The sequence below is a fragment of the Trichosurus vulpecula genome, chromosome 1 (assembly GCF_011100635.1).
Source record: "Trichosurus vulpecula isolate mTriVul1 chromosome 1, mTriVul1.pri, whole genome shotgun sequence".
NCBI classification, from domain to species: Eukaryota; Metazoa; Chordata; class Mammalia; order Diprotodontia; family Phalangeridae; genus Trichosurus; species Trichosurus vulpecula.
This window is the reverse complement of record NC_050573.1, coordinates 466,435,216-466,456,032: the sequence shown is the minus strand read 5'-3', so window position 1 is coordinate 466,456,032 and position 20,817 is coordinate 466,435,216. Positions and strand designations below refer to the sequence as shown.

The 20,817-nt window shown below is 35.3% G+C and overlaps 1 protein-coding gene across 1 annotated transcript in view; it reads right to left on the bottom strand.

The window, feature by feature from the left end:
- Positions 1 to 7,991, bottom strand: part of SLF1 (SMC5-SMC6 complex localization factor 1) — an 85,886-nt gene extending 77,895 nt beyond the window's left edge. Inside the window, exon 1 of the mRNA XM_036742226.1 lies at positions 7,917 to 7,991. The gene's annotated coding sequence lies outside the window, so the exon portion shown is untranslated. The remainder of the gene's footprint in view (positions 1 to 7,916) is intronic.
- Between the last annotated feature and the right edge of the window lie 12,826 nt (positions 7,992 to 20,817).

Here is a 20,817-nt window from a genome sequence, read left to right as displayed (position 1 = left end):
AACATTTCTGTTCTTGCCCATGCTGTCATCATTATAATCACTGGCCACTTGCTTATGCTCATGTAGTACACACTCTATAAAAATGGATGATTTCTCCCAATAAATCGGAGTTGCTTCCACCTTGAATCCTGCCTCATTCATTGCGTGCCGAGACAAGTCCTTGGTGGACAAGGACCCCCAGAGGAGATCATAACAGTGGAAGGGAGCAAAAAAGATTTAAGTATTCCTTCAGAATCCAAATGTCATCAATAAGCCACAATAAGAGAGTGATTTTGCTATGTCTCGCTTATTTTAAAAGAAAGTAACGGTAGCGTTAAAAACAAAAATATCCCCAAATATCCCCAGATCCCAGCTATTATTTAATAGAATGAAAATTATCTAATACTAAAAGCAAGCATCATATGCAATGGGGATGCACTAGAAGGTTTTTCAATAAATATATGACCAAAGCAAGGAAGGTCACTCTCTCCATTCTTACTTCAGAGTTCTAGAAAGCCTAGCAATAGCAATAAGACAAAAGAGTTAAAGATGAGATAAAACTACTCCTATTTACTGAAGACACAAAGTTTTATTTAGAAAATCCTAGGAATGCAGTGAAGATACCAACTGAAACAGTTAGTAGCTAAGCAAAGTTATAAGTTATCGAAAAAGCCCAGAGAAACCAAAAGCATTTCTATAAAATGACAACAAAATTCAAGAGGCAATAATAGAAAGGGAAATCCCACTAAAATAACTACAAAATTCATAAAATATTGATATCTTCATATAGCAAAGTATATAGAATACTTTTATGAATTCAATTACAAAGTGTTCCTTAAAGAAATAAAGAACTTGAATAGCTGGGGAACTAGTCATTGATCATGGCTGGGTGATAACAAGTACTAAAAATGAAATGGGATTACAAAGTTAATTCACAGTTTTAATGCTATACCAATCAAACCATCAAAGGGACATTTTATAAGACTTTATAAAGTTATAAAAAAAGTTTATTTGGATAAGCAAAATGTCTAGAATATCAAGAAAGTAATGGAAAAAGGTTGAGATAAAGGCGGTATAGTACTTCCAGACTTCAAATTATATTATAAACCAGCAGTCATCAAAACCATTTGGTACTGGTTTAAAAACAGAGAAGTAGATCAATGTAGCAGAGAAAATAAAGGAAAATCAGAAGAAAAAATGGGTATGTAATAACCCATGGTTGAATAAACTAAAAAAAACGTAAGTTACTTATAAAAGAATTTCATATGTGATTAAAAATAGCTGGGAAAACTGGAAAGCAGTCTGGCAGAAATTAGGTTTACATCAACATCCTATGACATATTCCACAATAAATTCAAAACTGACACCTGACCTCAGTATTAAAGATCATATAAAAAGAAGAAAAGCAGATAATATATCTTTCATAGCTATGAGGAAGAAAGATATTATTGACCTAAAAAGACAGAAGCAATTTAAAAATATAATTTTGATTATGTGAAACTTAAAAGCTCCTGAACAAAATTAATGTATCTAAGATCAGAAGGGAAACATTCCAATGGGGGAAAAATCTTTATATCATTTTTCAGATAAGGGTTTGGTACTCAAGATATATGGACAATACATATGTATGTATAAAATTGTATATCTAACAATTACAATTATATATGTATATGTATGTGTGCTAGTAAATGCCTTTTATGAGATAAATATTGTCCTGATACTCAAACTAGGGACACATGAAGCAGAAAATAGCGAATACTGCTTACAAAAACCAAACAAACACCAAATCCTAGCAAATGGACCAGCATCCTAGCAAGCAGGGCCACACAAAGAAAGGCTGCCTCAATTCATTTCATGATGTCATGGATGAAAGACAACCCAACATAGGAAAAGCTGAACATCAAGTCCTGAGAAAAATGTTAAAACCTGCGTACCCATGGCTTGCTTTGGATGTTGCAGATTCAGGAAATGAATAAGCTTGATGGAGCCTTTTTTTTCTTCTTCACCTATCTAACTCCATGGGAGTAGAAAATTGGTTTCATCCTTTGTGTTTAGATCCCAGCTTCTAGCACAGGAGCAGGAACATCATTAGTGTTTGTTGATTGTTTTGTCAAGAGGCCTGTGAAGAGTTAATGGCCACCTGTGGGGCAGATGAATGGTTACTTCCGTCTGCAACCTGTTGCTGCTCCGCCTTCTATAGGAAATCTTTCCCAATGCCTTTAGCCACCAGTGCCCTCCTCCAAACTTTTTAAACTTTGTATTTATTCTGTATATACTTGTATATGACATTACCCTGGATAGACAGTAAGCTCTTTTAGGCCAAGGACTGCTTAATTTCTGAGTCTCTATCACCAGTGCTTACCACATACTAGGTCCTTCATAGATGCTTGGAATGCTTCTCAGAGTCTAGTCAAGGTCACGAGTGCAGGTCCTCATCTTTATGAGAACAGGTCCAAAGAATCAGCTATGTGACAAGTTAGACTCTCTCCCCTCTTACCTCGTCAAACCACTACAATGTTCAAAGATCCTGAAGGATAAATCTAGAAGAAGAGGTAACAGGTCACACCTCGATTCCCCATCAGTCACTAGCCTAAATCCCCAAGGAAGCAAAGAAAACTGACTGACATATAGGGATTGGATCTTTCTTGGATAAAGGTGACAGCTGGGAAGCCATCCTTGTTATTGATCTCCACCACCAACATTCTACAATACCCTGTCTACAGGCTTTCTGAGCCTTCCATCATTTGTAAAGACTGTTTCTCAATAAATTTGGTTTGAATATGTAAGTTTTGTAGATGATTTCTCTCTCCTCTCTTAGTGTAGATACTTATTGGCCACGAAATCACTCATGAGAAAAAGCACTGATAACAAATGTATAAATTAAAATAATCAGAACTTAGTCAATTATTTTCATTTAAAAAAAATCCTAAAAAACTATTCCAATGAAAACTGAATGGGGATAGAACTAGGGCATAAAAACCTCATAATCCAGTGCAGAAAGGCAGAAATAGTCAATGCAGCCTTTTCAGATCATGATGCAATAAAAATTATTTGTAATAAAGGAGGAAAATAGACTAAAAACTAATTGGAAACTAAATAATCTAATCCTAAAGAGCGAGTGATAAAACAACAAATCATAGAAACAATCAGTTAACTTCAATCAAAAGAATGACAATAATGAGACGACATACCAAAACTTACGGGATGCAGCAAAAGCAGTTCTTAGGGGAAGTTTTATATCTCTGAATGCTTACATGAATAAAATAAAGAAGGAGGAGATTAATAAATTGGGTATGCAACTGAAAAAGCTAGAAAAGGAACAAATTAAAAATCCCCAATGAAATACCAAATTAGAAATACTGAAAACCAAAGGAGAGATTAATAAAATTAAAATCCAGAAAACTATTGAATAAATAAAACTAAGAGCTGGTTTTATGAAAAAAAAACCCAATAAAATTGATAAACCTTTGGTCAATTTGATTAAAAAAAAGAAGAAAACTAAATTACCAGTATCAAAAATGAAAAGGGTGAATTCACCTCCAAATAAAGAAGAAATTAAAACAATAATTAGGTATTATTTTGCCCAACTGTATGCCCATAAATTTGATAATCTTAGGGAAATGGGTGAATATTTACAAAAATATAAATTACCCAGATTAACAGAAGAGGAAGTAAAATACTTAAATAACTCCATCTCAGAAAAAGAAACTGAACAAGCCATCAATGAACTCCCTAGGAAAAAATCTCCAGGGCCAAATGGATTTACAAGTGAATTCTATCAAACATTTAAAGAACAGAATTCCAATACTTTATAGACTATTTGAGAAAATAGGGGAAGAAGGAGTCCTACCAAATACTTTTTATGACACAAATATAGTACTAATTCCTAAACCAGGAAGAGCCAAAACAGAGAAAGAAAGTTATAGATCAACTCCCCTAAAGAACATTGATATAAAAATTTTAAATAAAATATTAGCAAAAAGATTGAAGTAACTTATCACGAGAATAATACATTATGACCAGGTAGGATTTATTCCAGGAATGCAATGCTAGTTCAATATTAGGAAAACCATCAGTATGATTGATCATATCAACAACAAAACTAGCAGAAACCATATGATTATCTGAATAGATGCAGAAAAAGCTTTTGACAAAATACAACACCTATTCCTATTAAAAACACTAGAAAGCATAGGAATAAATGGAGTTTTCCTTAAAATGATAAGTAACATCTACCTAAAACCATCAGCAAACATTATGTGTAATGGGGATAAGCTAGGTACATTTCCAATAAGATCAGGGGTGAAACAAGGATGTCCATTATCACCCCTATTATTCAATTTGGTACTAGAAATGTTAGCTTTAGCAATAAGAAAAGAAAAAGAAATTGAAGGAATTAGAGTAGGCAAAGAAGAGACTAGGTTATCATTCTTTGTAGATGATGTACTTCGAGAATCCTAGAGAAGCAAACAAAAAACTACCTGAAATAATAAATAACTTTAGCAAAGTTGCAGGACATAAAATAAACCCACATAAATCCTAAGCATTCCTATATAATACTAACAAAACCCAACAGCAAGAGATAGAAAGAGAAATTCCATTTAAGGTTACTGTAGACACCATAAAATATTTTGGGTCTACTTGCCAAGACAAACCCAGAACGTATATGAACACAATTACCAAACACTTCTCACACAAATAAAGTCAGATCTAAATAAATGGAAAAACATCAGTTGCTCGTGGTTAGGCAGAGCTAATATAATAAAAATGACAATTTTACCAAAATTAATTTACTTATTCAGTGTGATACCAGTCAAACTACCAAAAAACTATTTTACAGAGCTAGATAAAATGATATCAAAATTCATCTGGAAGAACAAAAGGTCCAGAATATCAAGGGAATTAATGAAAAGAAATGCTGGGGAAGAAGGCCTAGTCATACCAGATATTAAACTGTATTATAAAGCAGCAATCATCAAAACTATTAAGAAATAGAGTGGTGGATCAGTGGAAGAGGTTAAGTATACAAGACACAGTAGTCAATGAATACAGTAATCTACTCTTTGATAAACCCAAAGAATCCAGTTTCTGGGATAAGAACTCACTATTTCACAAAAACTACTGGGAAAACTGGAAAATAGTATGGCAGAAATTGGGCATAGACCAATATCCTACTCCATATACCAAAATAAAGTCAAAATGAGTTCATGACTTAGATATAAAGGCTTATATTATAAGCAATTTGGGAAAGCACGGAATAGTTTACCTGTCAGACTTATGGAGATGGGACTAAACAAGAGATGGAGAACATTATGAAGCGCAAAATGGATAATTTTGATTACATTAAATTGAAAAATTTTTGTACAAACAAAGCCAATGAGGCCATGAATAGGAGGGAAGCAGAAAACTGGGAAAGAATTTTTACAACCAGTGTCTCTGACAAAGGCCTCATATCCAAAATATATAGGGAACTTGGTCAAATTTATAAGAATACAAATTATTCCCCAATTGAGAAATGGTCAAAGGATATGAACAGGCAGTTTTCAGAGGAAGAAACTAAAGCTATCTATAATCATACGAAAAAATGCTCTAAATCGCTATTGATTAGAGAAATGCAAATCAAAACAACTCTCAGGTACCACAGCTCTCCTGTCAGATTGGCTAACATGTCAAAACAGGAAAAAGATAATGCTGGAGAAGATGTAGGAAAATTGGAACACTATTGCATTGTTGGTGGAGTTGCAAACTGATCCAACCACCCTGGAGAGTAATTTGGAACTATGCCCAAAGGGCTATAAAAATGTGCTTACCCTTTGACCCAGTAATACCACTTCGAGGGCTGTATCCTAAAGACATCATACAAGGTAGAAAAGGACCCATATGTACAAAAATATTTATAGCAGCCCTTTTTGTGGTGGCAAAGAATTGGAAATCAAGGAGATATCCATTAATTGAGGAATGGCTAAAAAAATTGTGGTATATGAATATAATGAAATACTATTGTGCTATAAGAAACGAGGAGCAGATGGACTCCATAAGAACTTGGAGAGTCTTATATGATCTGATGATGAGTGAAGGGAGCAGAACCAGGAGAACACTGTACACAACCACAGACACATTGCTTCTGTGATGACTAACTTTGATAAACCTGGCTCTTCTCAACAATGCAATGTTCTAACACAGCTCCAAAAGATTCATGATAGAAAAGGATATCCACATCCAGAGAAAGAATTACAGAACCTGAATGCAGACTGACACAAACTATTTGCTATCTTTTTAATTTTATTTTATTTTTGGTTTTGTTACATCTTTCTCATGGTTCATTTCATTGGTTATAATTCTTCTTTACAATCTGATTATTGGAAAAGAAGTTCAATGTGAAGGTATATGTAGAACCTATATCAGACTATATGCCGTTCTGGGGGAGTGGGGGAGGAGAAGGATAGGAAGAAAATTTGGAACTCAAAAACTTGTGGAACTGAGTGTTGTAAACTAAAAAAATTTAATAAAAAAGAAAACTATTCCAATGAAAACACAGGTTCAGACCTTATCCCTAAGATCTGAGAAAATAGCATTAATTTATACAGCAAGAAATTTTTAAAAATATTTACTATGATGAGATTAGAATTATATCAGGGTTGCAAAAATGGTTCAATATTAGGAAAACTACATAAGCAACCAAAACCACATGACTACATCTATAGACACAGAAAAAAAGCTTTTGAGAAAGTAATGTACTAACATGCTAAATTCAACAAACATCAAATAAGTGTTTAAAATATACAAGGTATTATGCTAGATGCTGAAGATGCAGACAAAATGAAAGCACCACGGAGCTTACATTTTAAGGGAGGGGAGTAATAAAACACGCACACAAGTCAGTAAATGCCAAGAATACACAAATTAATTTCAAGGGAGTGCTAATAACTGAGGTGATCTGAAAGTCTTGGTGTGCCTTAATTATGTTTTAAAGAACATGAGGATTGCATGTATTTTAGACTAGAGGAAAGAGGGCACTTCTGCAAAGACACTGGACACAAAGAGGCTAGAGATAAGACTGCTACATGAGGGAAACAGGAGCAGATCAGCTTGCGTAGAACAAGAATATGTATGAAGGGAAGCTACTATAAAATAAAACTGGAAAGAAAGGAAGGAAACAAAATGCTTATTATGAGTCAGGCACTGTGCATCAGTTTCTCCTTTCGCATCCTTCTTGACCTCTCTGAAGTCTTTGACACTCTCAATTACTCCTAAGCCTCGATATTCTTTTTTTTCTAGGTTTTTGAGACACGGCTCAGTTGTTAGGTCTTGTCATTTTTATATTCATGTGCCCCTTCCTCTCCTATGACATTGCCACCACCCATGTATAAGCTCTCATCACATGAAGCCTGGACTACTTCTGAAGTGTTTTGGTTGGTCTCATTGCCTCAAGTCTCTGTGACAGGCTAGTGGACCAAGTCAAGCCCTGATATGATAACTTTATCATATGTAATAGTCCAACAACATAACAACCCAAACTCACTGTATAAATATTGAGGTTAATGATCTCACAGAGTTACATGAATTCTGCAAAGTCATGAGAATGATAATTATTCAAGTCAGGCCTCAAACCTACTCCTTTTGATTCCTTTAGTGCCTTTTCCACTATATCATTCCTATGCATTATGTTCATGGATGCATAATTAACCCAGTCCAGTGCTAAAGACTTCTAATTCTACCTTTTAGAGGACTGAGTTCCAGTCACAGCTATACTACTGATTACCTCTGTAACTGACTCCAATCCATCCTCCACTCAGCTGCCAGAGTGATTTCTTAAAGCTCAGATTGTACCATATCATCCTCTATTCACTCCAGTGGTTCCCTATTATCTCCAGGATCAAATTAAAAAAAAAAACAACAACACTTTTAAAGTCCTTCATCACTTGACCCTTTCCTACCTTTTCAGTGTTCTTACAACTAATTCCCTGCCAAGGGCTCTGCAATTCAGTGACACTGGTCTTCTGGCAGTTCCTCCATCCTCTGCCTCCAAGTCTTAGGCTGTCACCTGAAAAGGAAATCAAATAGTATTGGTTACTTTGATTTATTTTTAATTCAATTAAAGGATTAAACTCCTTTCTTTAGGGGAAAAAAAAAGATTTAAGAAAAAAAACAAGAAGCCAAATAGGCATTTTTCTTTAAAAAATTCTTATGTGATTTAGCAGAGAACCCAGAAGCAGAATTCTCTATTAGGGACTTGTTCAACAGTGTGAATGTGGGGCTTGAAAGATAAGGTGTTAAAGGTTTGAAAAAGGAAATTTGAAGAATGGTTTTGATCTCACTTATAATCAGCATAATTTAAATTAAAAAAAGGGAGAGAACAGGAAGGAAAACTTTGCTAAATTACATCTGTCTTAAAATACATACGCACACACACCTACACATCTACAAAGTGCACCTTAAATAGGTGAACCCGATTGGCAAATTAGCCTAAAGCAATTTTATATTGCTACTAAATTACATTATAAAAAATATTAACACAAACAGTAAACAGAAGAATTATTCTTAGGCTGACAGTAGGGCCCCAGCACAGAACTGTCCTAAGCTGTATACTTCATAGAGGGGACAGATAAGATCCCAACTACAAAATCTCCTAGAGAAAATTTAAGAGAAGTTCAAGCCTAATTTAATATTGCACAAGTCTTGTTATGATGTTTTACATGTGTGCATTTTGTGAATGACAGACTTAAGTGTAGGAATGGTGGGTTCCTTGCTTCATATGAAAAGGGACCTTATGTGATCGGGAAAATCTTTAAAAGAATGGGAAATCTGTGCTATCTTATCTGCGTTTTGTGCTAATCCATGCTGGCAGGTGCTTCCAAGCATTTGTTTTGTCCATGGTCTAGTAAACTAGGGGCAAAAGACTGTAAAAAAAAAAGTCAAATTTTTCAAAAAGTCTTCAGAAAAGTCTCTCCTTTCTCTATGTCCAATACTGGCCACATTGAAGGTTGCAGAGGTGAAAGACAAATAAAATTAAATATAGAGAGAGTAAATTTGTCATTTTCTACTGGAAAATGCTAAAATCATGATTTGAAAAACTTTACGAAATATTTTGTTGAGCCTTAAGAGATCAGAAAACTTTGTAAAGTCTAATGAAAACAAAATTTGACAAATCAGTTATTCCACAAAGGGTATTTTAAGATGACTAGACTGATTTTAAAGCTGCAGTTTGAATTTTAAGAATTGTTTTATTAATCATGGAATCTATTCAGGAGAAATTCAGTGAAATAGAGATTCAGTAAAATTCAGAGAAGTATTAAAATAAGAAAAACTTAGGAAATGAGTACAGGAGAAATGAGAATAAAACTTCTGTGAGTTTAAATAAAGGAAGGAAGGAAGGAAGGAAGGAAGGAAGGAAGGAAGGAAGGAAGGAAGGAAGGAAGGGGAAGACATCTGTTAAACCCTAAGCAGTTTTAGTTAGCCAGTCTGCAATTCTGAAGTTTTCAGTATCCTTCTGTGAAATTAGTTTTAACTATAGTGTAGATTAAAGGTATACTTAAAAACTGTATTTAAAGTTGGAACAGATTTGTTGAAGAGAAGGAAATGCATATTACAAAAGAATAAAAGTAAGCAGAGTTGGAATTTATTTGCCTTTCTGCTGCTTACTGCTTTTAAACAACCTAAAGGCACCAACCAAGCCCTGATTAGGACTGCCAGATTGAAGGTGAATCCCAACGTGCTAAAAGCTTATTTTGAAATCAAGAAGCAACTGAAACTAAGTGAAATTTAATGATACTACTGTAGTTTAAATAAATTGTGTAGGTAAATTAGAAGCACAGTAATACTTATGTTGAAATCAGTGGAAGTGAAAGTAAATTCAAAATTGTATTTGATAGAACTATAAAAAGTAAACCTAAAATAAGTTAAGGTAAGAATTGCTGAATATAGAATTAAACAAGAATATAGCATTATAGGAAAGTATAGCAGTAAATTAAGTTCATGCACACTTAATAGAGGGTGCTCAGACTACAAAAGATCAAATTAAAAGTATATGGCTTATAAAAGTTAGTAAAAAAACCAGGAATTTTGAGGACAGAATCTGCAAATTATTTCAAGATGTTTCTGTGAAATATAAATTAAAACATAAGCACATAGATAATATTGGGCCCTAAAATTTGAAATCTTGGCAGCTAATGACACTTGTGAAAGTTGAAAATTTGAAAATTCTTACCATTACTAATACAGTTATATGTGAATTCCGAGGCAAACTAGTGTGATGAGGATTTCTGTTAATTGAAAATCACTGGAAAATTAAATAAGCTGATAACATATAGTACTGGAAAATATCAAAACTTTTTGAAAGGAAGAGACAATTAGGAATGAAGATCATTCACAGTCAATAGCACCAAAATGGAAGCTGCTTTTACACAACACATTTAATATATTAAGAAAGGAAGGCAGTCTGCACGTGGAGGAAACTGTTCAATATTTCATTTAGAGTGCATAAGGTAGGTAGTCAAAAAAAAGTAACTTCCTATTGTGAGAGGAATAGCAGAGATCCTTTAAAATACCAATAACTGTGACATTCCTGTGCCAGAGTTGGGCCTTGGTCACAAAACAGATGGACGAACACTTTTTCAGCATAAAGCAGGTTAATTTTGAGGAGATAGATGACTTCTTTTCCAAGGTCATCAATGAGGAACTAGAAGGAACCTCAAACTTGGTAGTTGTGCTCAGTAAGTTGTATATTTGACTGTCACTGATAAAAACTACAGTCCTTGAAGAAATTGAAATGAACTGTGAATTTATAAGCCACGAAGAACCAAAAAAGGTGATAGTATTGCAATTAATTGATTTTTTGTAATAAAAACTTGTGCTAAAGTATAAAAGACAAAGATTAAGTCTGTAGGCAATCTTGGATATGACTGGGAAATAGACCAGGTGAAGGAATGGGGAAGGGCCACAATGGGGAAAAGAAAGACAAGATAAGGTAACACAAAAAGGTCCAACTTTGAAGGGTTTAACAAAACAAAAAGAAGACAGTTTAAGCAAGTAGGAATGAGAGAAGAATGGTTAGTGAATTTAAGGAAAGCTGGATTCTGCATCAACAGTGTGAATGTGGGGCTTGAAAGATAAGGTGTTAAAGTTTTGAAAAAGGAAATTTGAAGAATGGTTTTGATCTCACTTAAAAAAAAAGGATCTGGGTATTTTTTTTAGAAATGCCTTAAGATACACTGGTAGAGTTAAGTTAAAAAAAAGGAATTGATTTGGCTCTTTGGGTAATTCAAAGTAATAAAGAAGTAATTGTGAGGACTGGGGGTATCACCATGAGTTTTTAACAAGCCAACTAAAAATAATGGACCCTTGTGAAAATGAGGTTTAGTTATTGCCACTAGTAATTAAAAATTTACAACTGATTGACTTGAAAATTTTACAATTGTAGTGTATTAGAAAATTTGATCTGTCTTCATATGTAAAAAGGGGATAATAATAATAACAGGGTTGTTGAAGGAATTATTGATTTTAGTGTGCTTAGTATAATGAGTGATGTATAAATGTTGACTTGTTACTGGGTAACATGGATGATTTTCTAAGAAGGGTAAGTTAAGATTTTATCTAGCTGAATTTTTTTTTGTCTTAAAAGTTGATTGATTTTTAGTTTTCAACATTCACTTTAACAAGATTTTTAGTTCTAATTTTCCCCCTCCCTTCCCTCTCCCCTCCTCAAGATGGCATGCAATCTGATATAGGCTAGAGATGTACAATCATATTAAACATATTTCCACATTAGTCACGTTATGAAAAAAGAATCAGAACAAGAGGGAAAAACCACCAGAAAGAAAAAAAAAAGAGAAAACAATATGCTTCAATCTGCATTCAGAATCCACAGTTCTTTCTCTGGATATGGATAGCATTTTCCATCATAAGTCTTTTGGAATTGTGATCAATGTATTGCTGAGAAGAGCTAAGTCTATAGAAGTTGGTCATCATACAATGTTGTTGTTACTGTGTACAATGTTCTCCTGGTTCTGCTCACTTCACTCAGTCCAGGTTCAGAAAACAGGTATTTTTTAGACTTCCAGTTTTCTTGTATTGCGGAATTTGGAAGAATGTTAGACATATGATTAGAAATAGGAATTCTATTTTAATCAGGAAAATATGCTTTTAAAAACATACTGCTATGGGAAATTTTTGTAATATATTGCAAAATTATGTTAGAGAGGCTAGTACCCTATCGAGTTACTGAAGTGAATGTGATAAGTCTTTAAAAAAAACTGTAGTAGTGTAGTGCCTTTTGCCTTCAATTCTTGTGATTTAATAAGAGGTCTGAAGACCCCTTAACCAGAATTCATAACTATGCTTGAGTAAAGTTACTTTGAAGTAGACTAAATTGATGTCATTTGGCTAAAGTTTAGTTTCTTATACTGCTAAAATATAGTAAGATTGTTCAAAAACTATTACATATTCAATGGGTTACATTTTCCACCAAGTTAGCCTCCTAAAGGGTAAGACTTCAGTCTTATTATTTATAACTGCCATACAATGTAAGTTAGCAAGTGGCTCAAATAATAACTGAGAAGTCAAAAATGAAACATTCTAAAGTACTACAGAAAGCAGGCCTCAGAAATTCTTTTAAGTAAACTTTAAGAGCTAGAAAACAAAAACAAAAAACCCTGGCACATGGTAAATACTATATAAATGAACTATTGCTACCTCTTTAATTACTCCATACTGGAGAACTCTATACTGGGCTTTGGTTGTCATTAGATATGATTAATAAAATACCAAAGGAGAGAGGATATATGATTTTCCTTGTAACATAATTTAAAAATGCATTCCACCGAATTATTGTCATTTGACTTGTAATAAGTTTCATCTTTTAAATATTTGATATTGGGCACGCAAAAATTTCTCTTAAAAAAAAAACCAGTTAGTTCATAAGTGTATCTCTTATAGAATGTGACAAATGTTTGAAAACTTAATATTTAATGAGGTATTTTTGTTTTAAATTTTTAAAGTAATAATAATAGAGGGAAAAAAGTATGGTTAAATATTCCTAAGAGATATTTGTCTGGGAGGTTCCTTAGGACCAGTCCTGTTGACAATGTTGTGAAACTCTAGTGCTGCAGTTTAAGGAACTAGGACCTCTTCCTGCCAAAGTAGGAAATTTAGGAGTTAATTTTTAAATACTTTTAAATAAGGTGAGTTTCATCTGAAATCACTTAGAAAATCATTAAATATATCTGTAATAATTAGTATGTAGTAGAGTTACATTTTTGAACCAACTATTCACTATGTGTAAACTAGAACTCCAGAATGTAGTATCTGTGCTGCTTGTCCAACTTACTCAACATTCAACCAACCATATCTTAGGAAAATTTCACATAACAGCATGTTTTTAAAAGCGTATTTTCCTAATTTAAATAGATTTTGTATTTCTAATCATGTCTAATATTCTTCCAAATTCCACAATACACAATATACAAAGAAGGAAGTTTTAAAATCTAAAACATATTTATTTAGATACACCTTAGGACACGAGCACACACACAGAGAATGAATTTTGCCTCCAACAACTATTCTGAATAAATGAAAACTTCATCTGTTAATGAATACTATACGAATTTGAACCAACAATGTTAATGATGATTGTCACATGAACACAATAATTATATCCTGCTGTAACATATGACTAATGAAATTTTGCTATGTAAGGCAGAATCTTGTGAGACTTTGATTTGATATGCTTCTAATTTTTGATTTTATATATATATATTATATTTTTATATATATATGTGTGTGTGTGTGTGTGTGTGTGTGTGTGTGTGTGTGTGTGTCTAACTTCTTATAAGGCATCAAATAAGGTCTATCATTTAAGAATATATATCAGCAGCTCTATTGCAGTGGCACCTGTGAACTCCCACCAGTGGATATCTGTCCCCAGGGATAGTTGGTAGGGAGGAGGCAAGCTTAGGAAAACTAAAGTAAGGATCCTCTTGACTCAATTTCCCATACAAGACATTTTCCCTTCTGGTTAATTCTGAGCCTGGCTGTGTCATCCTGTCATCCAATTGGCTGCCTATGATTTATACCTGAAACCAACAATAACTAATGACTTTCTCCTGACATAGCAAATTCCATTAAAAAAGGCAAGTGTAAAAAGATGCTTCATTTTCTCATTGTAAAAATAAATAAGAGATAAACCCTATTACTGACCTTTGACTAAATAATAGATGCTAGTATAGTACTACTAAAGTGAGGAATCATTTTGAATTGTCATTTGAATCATAAAGAGTATAGACCATAGAGACAACTGATGGGGTATTTAGTTTATAGGAGATCATACTACAACAGCCTTTCACTATGCTAATATGATACTATCCACATAAAGGGAGAATCAGTGCAACTTAGTGAGAGATGTGACACAATTTTCAAAACTGGATTAAGAATTTTACATGTAAAAATTGCATTGATAATTGTGCAGATGAAACAGACTGCATCTGTTAATTTTAAGAGAAAGCCTTTTTCCAATTCAGGTCCTTGTGACCACTGAAATTCTCTTAAGTTTCAGGTGAATTTTGTTTTCTTAACGTTATGGTTCTTCTTATAGTACTATTTTATATTGAGTATATATTAAGTCTTCCTACATACTCTTCGAACCTGAGAAGAAAATCTACAAGGAAGAAGCCCCTTCAGAGCTGTCCCAAGAATGTGGCTTGTTCCAGAGATGTACATCTGTTGCTTCCTACAATTACAAAGCAGGCCAAAAGAACTCCAGTGTGGTGCAGCAGTATAGAGAGACCTTTGAACTTTTTTCATCTATATCAAGGATTTTTAGTGAACCTGTAGAATTCAAGAAAGGTCTCTGTTCTCTTTTCTCAATGTGCCATTACTTCCGTACCAAAGGGGTCTGCCCCATGAAAATTTTGCCATTGTGCCAGCCCTAAGTAATAAGAAAGTAATCTTGAAATTGTATCACTGCCTTCAGTCCTTGCACTATGGCCCACAGCCCTCTCATGATAAGTGGGTAATGAATAATGCTGCATGTACCTAGACTGCATAATCAGGTATGACATAAACTGTTCTTTGGGCCCCGTAGATGTTGGGTCTGTCGCTGTCTCCACCAAAGTACCTCAGATCATGGGTGCCTATTCCTGTCCACATACTTTTGTGCTTTAAAAAAAAAAAGGTAAATATGCTATCACCAAAACTAATGGGAGAAACTACCCTTGATATAGCCTAAGGGGGAAAAATGTCTCCTAGTAGGAATGGATATATAGCAAAACGGTCAGAATAGGATCACCAATTGATATGTTGCTTAGAGAATCCCTTTTACTTAAGGTAGGAGGTGCGGGGCTTCCCTTTCCACGGTTATGCAGACTTCTAAAGATATGTTAGTGGAAATGGGGCAAATTGCCCTGACTTTGCAGTCATACCTTTTAGAGAGTTTGTTAAAACCATAGACCACTGAATAAGTTTGATTCTCTCCTCAAGTGATCCATAAGGAAATGATTTTCTTTGGATCAAAGGGAGGAACTGAAAAGGAAATCAATTAATACTGATTACTCTGATTTATTTTTAGTTTGATAATAGGATTAAACTTCTTTCTTTAGGAAAAGCTAGCCCTAACAGCTAAAGCAGACAGTCTCTTAAGTCTAGGTTACCCAGAGATTTAATAAGTAGATATAGAAGACTTATCATTTAGTAGCAGATAATTTCGAGTAAGACATAATAATCATAGGATTAATCTTTTAGACTTTCCCTTTTCTAGCAGAAAGAGGTTGATAGAGGCTAAGTTCACTTTTCTGGCAGCTAGAGAAAGGTTAGTCAGAGGTTAAGTTCCTCTTTCCAGGCTTAATAGATAAGCTCCTTTTTTTTTTCTTGAGTAGATTCTAAGTTGAGTAATGGAATCTTCTAAGGAAGATGGGGGCTGAGGGAAGATGTGACTAACTACTGACCACAAGTTCCTCTTTCCCAGTATGCTTTCTCATTACAAAAGGCTGGGGTAGGATTAGGAAAGGCTAGGATAAGCTAACTAGTCAGGTGTCCGGCCTTGTCCGGTTGATTTATATTCAAAAAAAGTTTGTCTTTTTTTTTTTTTTTAAGTTCCTCTCTTTGGTTATAAAAATTAGTTCTGTAAATCACTCCTAGACTCTGACCTCGGATGAGTCAAATGGCCTGATTAAACATGCAAATTCTAGCCTTGCCAATTAAATCATACATACATAAATCATACATACATATTAGGTAACTTTGTCCTCAGGTGCCTTATATTTCAGATAATTACTTTTAACACCCCTATGCCTGAAATTCCCTTCTTCATCTTTGCCTCCAGGCTTCTTTCAAGTCTCAGCTAAAGTTCAACCTTTGGCAAGAAGCCTTTGGGTTCTTCTGAGACTCCTCCCAAGTTATCTGGTACATAGCTTGTTTGTACACAGTTGTGAGCTTCTTGAGAACAAGGACTGTTTTGTTTTTTTTTTTTGCCTTTGTGTCTCCAGTGCTTAGCATATAGCAGGTGCTTCATGGATGCTAGCTGATTGAAACTAAGTATTAACAGATCCACTAGTTAAAATTTAACAAACAGGTAACCCCCAAAATCCTTATTGGTGAGTAAGTCTTTATGTAACTTAGCTTGTATAAGACTTGACAAGTAGCTGGGCAGGGTTACAGAGAAAGGTCAAGAGCACAGGTGAAGTGTGCATGGAGTCAAGTGGCTATACTTAATGGCTACAGTTATCATGTAGAGATGGAAAAGGCATACATAAGGTCAGTTAGGAAGACAGAGAAAATAAAAACAGACTACTCATTTTTTCTTTAAAAATGGTGGCGACTTAAGTGAAAGAACACTTTAAAAATTACAAAACTCCAAAGAAACGTGTAGCACTGTTATTACTGTCATCACGAAAATGCTGTATACAGTATTAGATACGCGCTTTTCAAAGAAACATAAAAGATCAAGGTGACCTCAGAAGTTAATTTGTACATTTATATTTGAGAATTCAGTTTCTTAATGTGCATGATTCTAGTAAGACTATTTTGATGTAAAAGCTCCTGAGAATGATCTTCTTGACTTTCCTTAAAGAGTCTATACTAAGCAGCGAATGTAATTTATATAAATGCAAGAGAAGACTTTTATTTCAAAAGGCCATAGCTAATAATTACACTCGATTTGGTATAGAACTCAATTCAATTCCTAGAACTGCTATCTTTTAAAAACTGTTAGCTCCCTGTAGTATTTTAAACTGATTTTACAAGGTAAAATATACAATTGGTAGAGGTATAAATTAATATATTTAGGCATTAGGCCTTATAGCAAAGTTACAGAATCTCAACCCTCAGGCTGAGTTCTGACCTTAATTTCATTCAGGAAGTTTGGATGACTTTGGATTCCTGTCAGTTCTATATCCTGACCCTCTTTGCAGGAGTTCTTGGCAGCCTGATGAAGCCTCTTCAGAATAATATTTTTAAATGCATAAAGTAAAACACATAGTATTACAGAGGAAACTATACTGAAATAGCTACCAAAATATTAAAAAAACAAATTGATAGAACTCAGGTTAAAAGTCCTGAAGTTATGATTACCACAAACAACTGATATCTGAGGTTCTTCAGATAGTATTTAGATCCTCAAAATCTATGAAGAGGTGTCTCAGTATTTCTGGTAGTTTCCTATAGGCAGAATAGCCGAAGACAAATCTTGGGAGTAGGTTGGACGGCTGCAGAATTCTGAATTTGGAGTCAGAGAACCTGGGTTTAATTTGGGCAAAACACTTGGCTTGATGCCTATAGAGGCTTCTTTAAAACATGGGGGTGGGACCAGAAAGCCTCTAAGGCCCTTTCAGGTCTAAATCTATGATCATTTAAGTATATGGAACTAGTGTAGCATGGAACCCGTTGTGTTGGGCCCAGGCACAGATTCTGATGGGCAGGAAGGTGATAAAGGCAACAAAGTGGGTGAGAGTAAAGTGGGGAGGGTTCCAAGCAGTGCAGGCTGTTGGACTGCTGAGATGTAGTGTTGGCAAAGAGGCAACCAGGGATGGGCATAAGGATTAACTCTGGTAAAGTTAAAGAGGTCTAGATCAATTACTGAAGTAATTTGTGCTGGGGGAAGGTGGAGAAGGGAGGCTGAAGTTTGTTTGTTAACATTTGTTAACATTGTTTGTTAACATTAACATTGAGAAAGCTTTGTTAGGGACTGGCTGGAAGTTTTTCATTCTTATTTCTTTTCTGATGTTATCCCTCCCTTCTTTCTGTTTTGTTTTGTTTTTTGCCTTTTGGCAGGGCAATTAGGGTTAAGTGACTTGCCCAAGGTCACACAGCTAGTCAAGTGTCTGAGTCTGGATTTGAACTCAGGTACTCCTGACTCCAGGGCCAGTGCTCTACTCACTGCGCCACCTAGCTGCTCCCACTCCCTTCTTTCTAGGCATACATTCTCACATTCTTCTGCTTTCCCTCAGGTCCCTGATCCCTTTTTCCTTTCATTCAAACCCAAACAGTTCTGTCTTGCTGACTAGACTCTTTCTACTATACCACATATTTAATTTGCTGTAGGGAGGAACCAAACCTATTAATATAAGTAATGCATTTTTTGAAATTTCTTGTGGGACTTGATTTTTTGTTCTTATTAGTGATTGATCCTTGACAGTTAATATTACTATTATTAACAATAAAAAGCTCCACATCCCTCCCTTAATAGTTTTTTTAAATGAGTTGAGAATTCAGCGTAACAGTTTGTAACACAGTTAAATTATATTCAGTAATCATTTTTCAAATGACCTTATTTGAAGTCAGCTTGCATGAAATGGGATCTATTTGTAAAGGGGTCACTAGTTTAACATTTGTCAGCACTTATTATAAGGCTAAGATTTCTAATGTTTTTAATTTGCTTACAATTCACTTCAGAAAAACAATACAAAGGCATAAAATCCCCAAACATACAGAAATTCTTTTTCATGTTAAAAGAAACCATTTCACAGTAAATGTGTGTTGACTGAATGTTCAATAAAATTAGCCTAATTTTATAAAATATTGCCAAGTTTGTTTCACAAAGGTTTTCTCCTTTATCCTAAATAGTAAAATAAACATTTACATGCAACCTGATATCAAGTAAAAAAAAGTTTGTAACATAGCTGTTTAAAAAGTACAATTGATTTTACAAGTTTTTATTCTTTTGTATTTGCCAGAGAGACCTCTTTAGAATAAAATTTCCTCAAAGACTAAAAAGATGTTAAAATTAAGCTGAAAGATATAGAAGATAATTCAAAAACGTAAGAAAATATATATTTACTTTGCTAAAAAGCCCAAATTTTGTTAACGATTTACTCTTGATTGATTCTGCTTGATGCTTCCTCCACAAAACACAGAGCAAAATCCAGTTTTTTGAAGACCATGGAAAACCTGATAAAGTATATGAGTATCTGGATTCAGAAAACAGACCAACTAAGGTTGCTTTCACATATTACAAGTATTTATAATAAGGCTCGGAGCTACTATGAGTTCCCCACGCAAGTTATTAAACTTTCTTCCCTTACCCCCCCCCCCCCATAGTCCTACAGCAAAATATTCACTAGGGTTTTGCGGGGGAGGGAGTACTGAAGGGAGAACGAGGAGGATGTCTCAACCTACGTTTTAATTTATGTAGGGAACTCCAGGTGGGAAAATCCCTTTCCTTCTAATGATACAGATAAGCGATTAGTCAATAATTTATAAAGCTGCCTGACACTCAAAGTTGATTGGTCCTTGTAGACTCCCAAACCAACCGTGGCTATGCTGCCATGCACCCGGGCACTTCTGTTTCAACTCCCTGGAAGAAAATGCGCCTGCCCTGGGTACACCCTGCCGGGTACACCTGCTATCCTCCATCCTTTTGTGTGCTGTCTCCCTCCACTAGACTGTAAGCTCCTTGAAAGCAGGGACTCGTCTTTCTTTTTATTAACTGTATTCCTAGTGCTTATCACAGTGCCTCGCACAAAGCAGGTGCTCAATAAATGTTTACTGGATTGGATAGAACCAATAATGCAACTAACTCTTCCTAAATCGATAAGGTTTCCTCCCAAATACACACGTCTTTGAAAAAAAGTCAACTGTATCATTAAATAAAAACAAATCAAGGAACCACCTACGTAGTACATGCGTAGCTGTCTAGCAATAGGAGCTTACGTTTTTCTTTCAATTATTTTTTAAAAGAAAAACATAAAACTTTTATAGAATGGCGATTCATCAATTAAGGGGAACTTACTGCCTCCAAAGCTAACTTCCGACAGCCCCGATTGCCCGACACTACAGTAAGGTACACAGAGGCAACTAAACTTTTGCCAACGCGAGAGACAACTCCTAGCGGGGCCAAAGACAGCACCGGGAAGTCTGAGCCAAACCCTGGCCTTCGGCAGGTAAGTTAAGCGGCCGCCGACATACAAGTTTTAGCCCGCGCAGGACTCTGGATGGGGAACCCCCACCCCCACAACACGCGACTGCACTCCGGGCACGGGGCGGCGGGAGGTGGCAGCATCCCCGCGGATCGAAGGGTTCACACCTCTTTCCTAGCGTTTCGCAAGGGTTCACACTTTCTTTCTGCCGGGAGAGGAAAAAATGGGGTTGGAAAGAGAACAGTCTCAGCACCTGAAGGCTGGGCAGCCTTCCAAGACAGGTAGCCTTAGACTGATGGGAGTCCTCTTTCCAGGCCGGAGGTTCCCGGGAGGATGCCCTGCAAACACTAAGAGAAGTGACCATGGGTCCCAGCGGAGGGGGAGGGGCGGCGGCAGCGCATCCCGGAACATCCATTCCAAGCATCCCATCCCTAGAGCGTGGGGGCGGGGACTAGAGCTCGGTCCTACCAAAGCAGAAGAAACTGGGAGGGGAGGT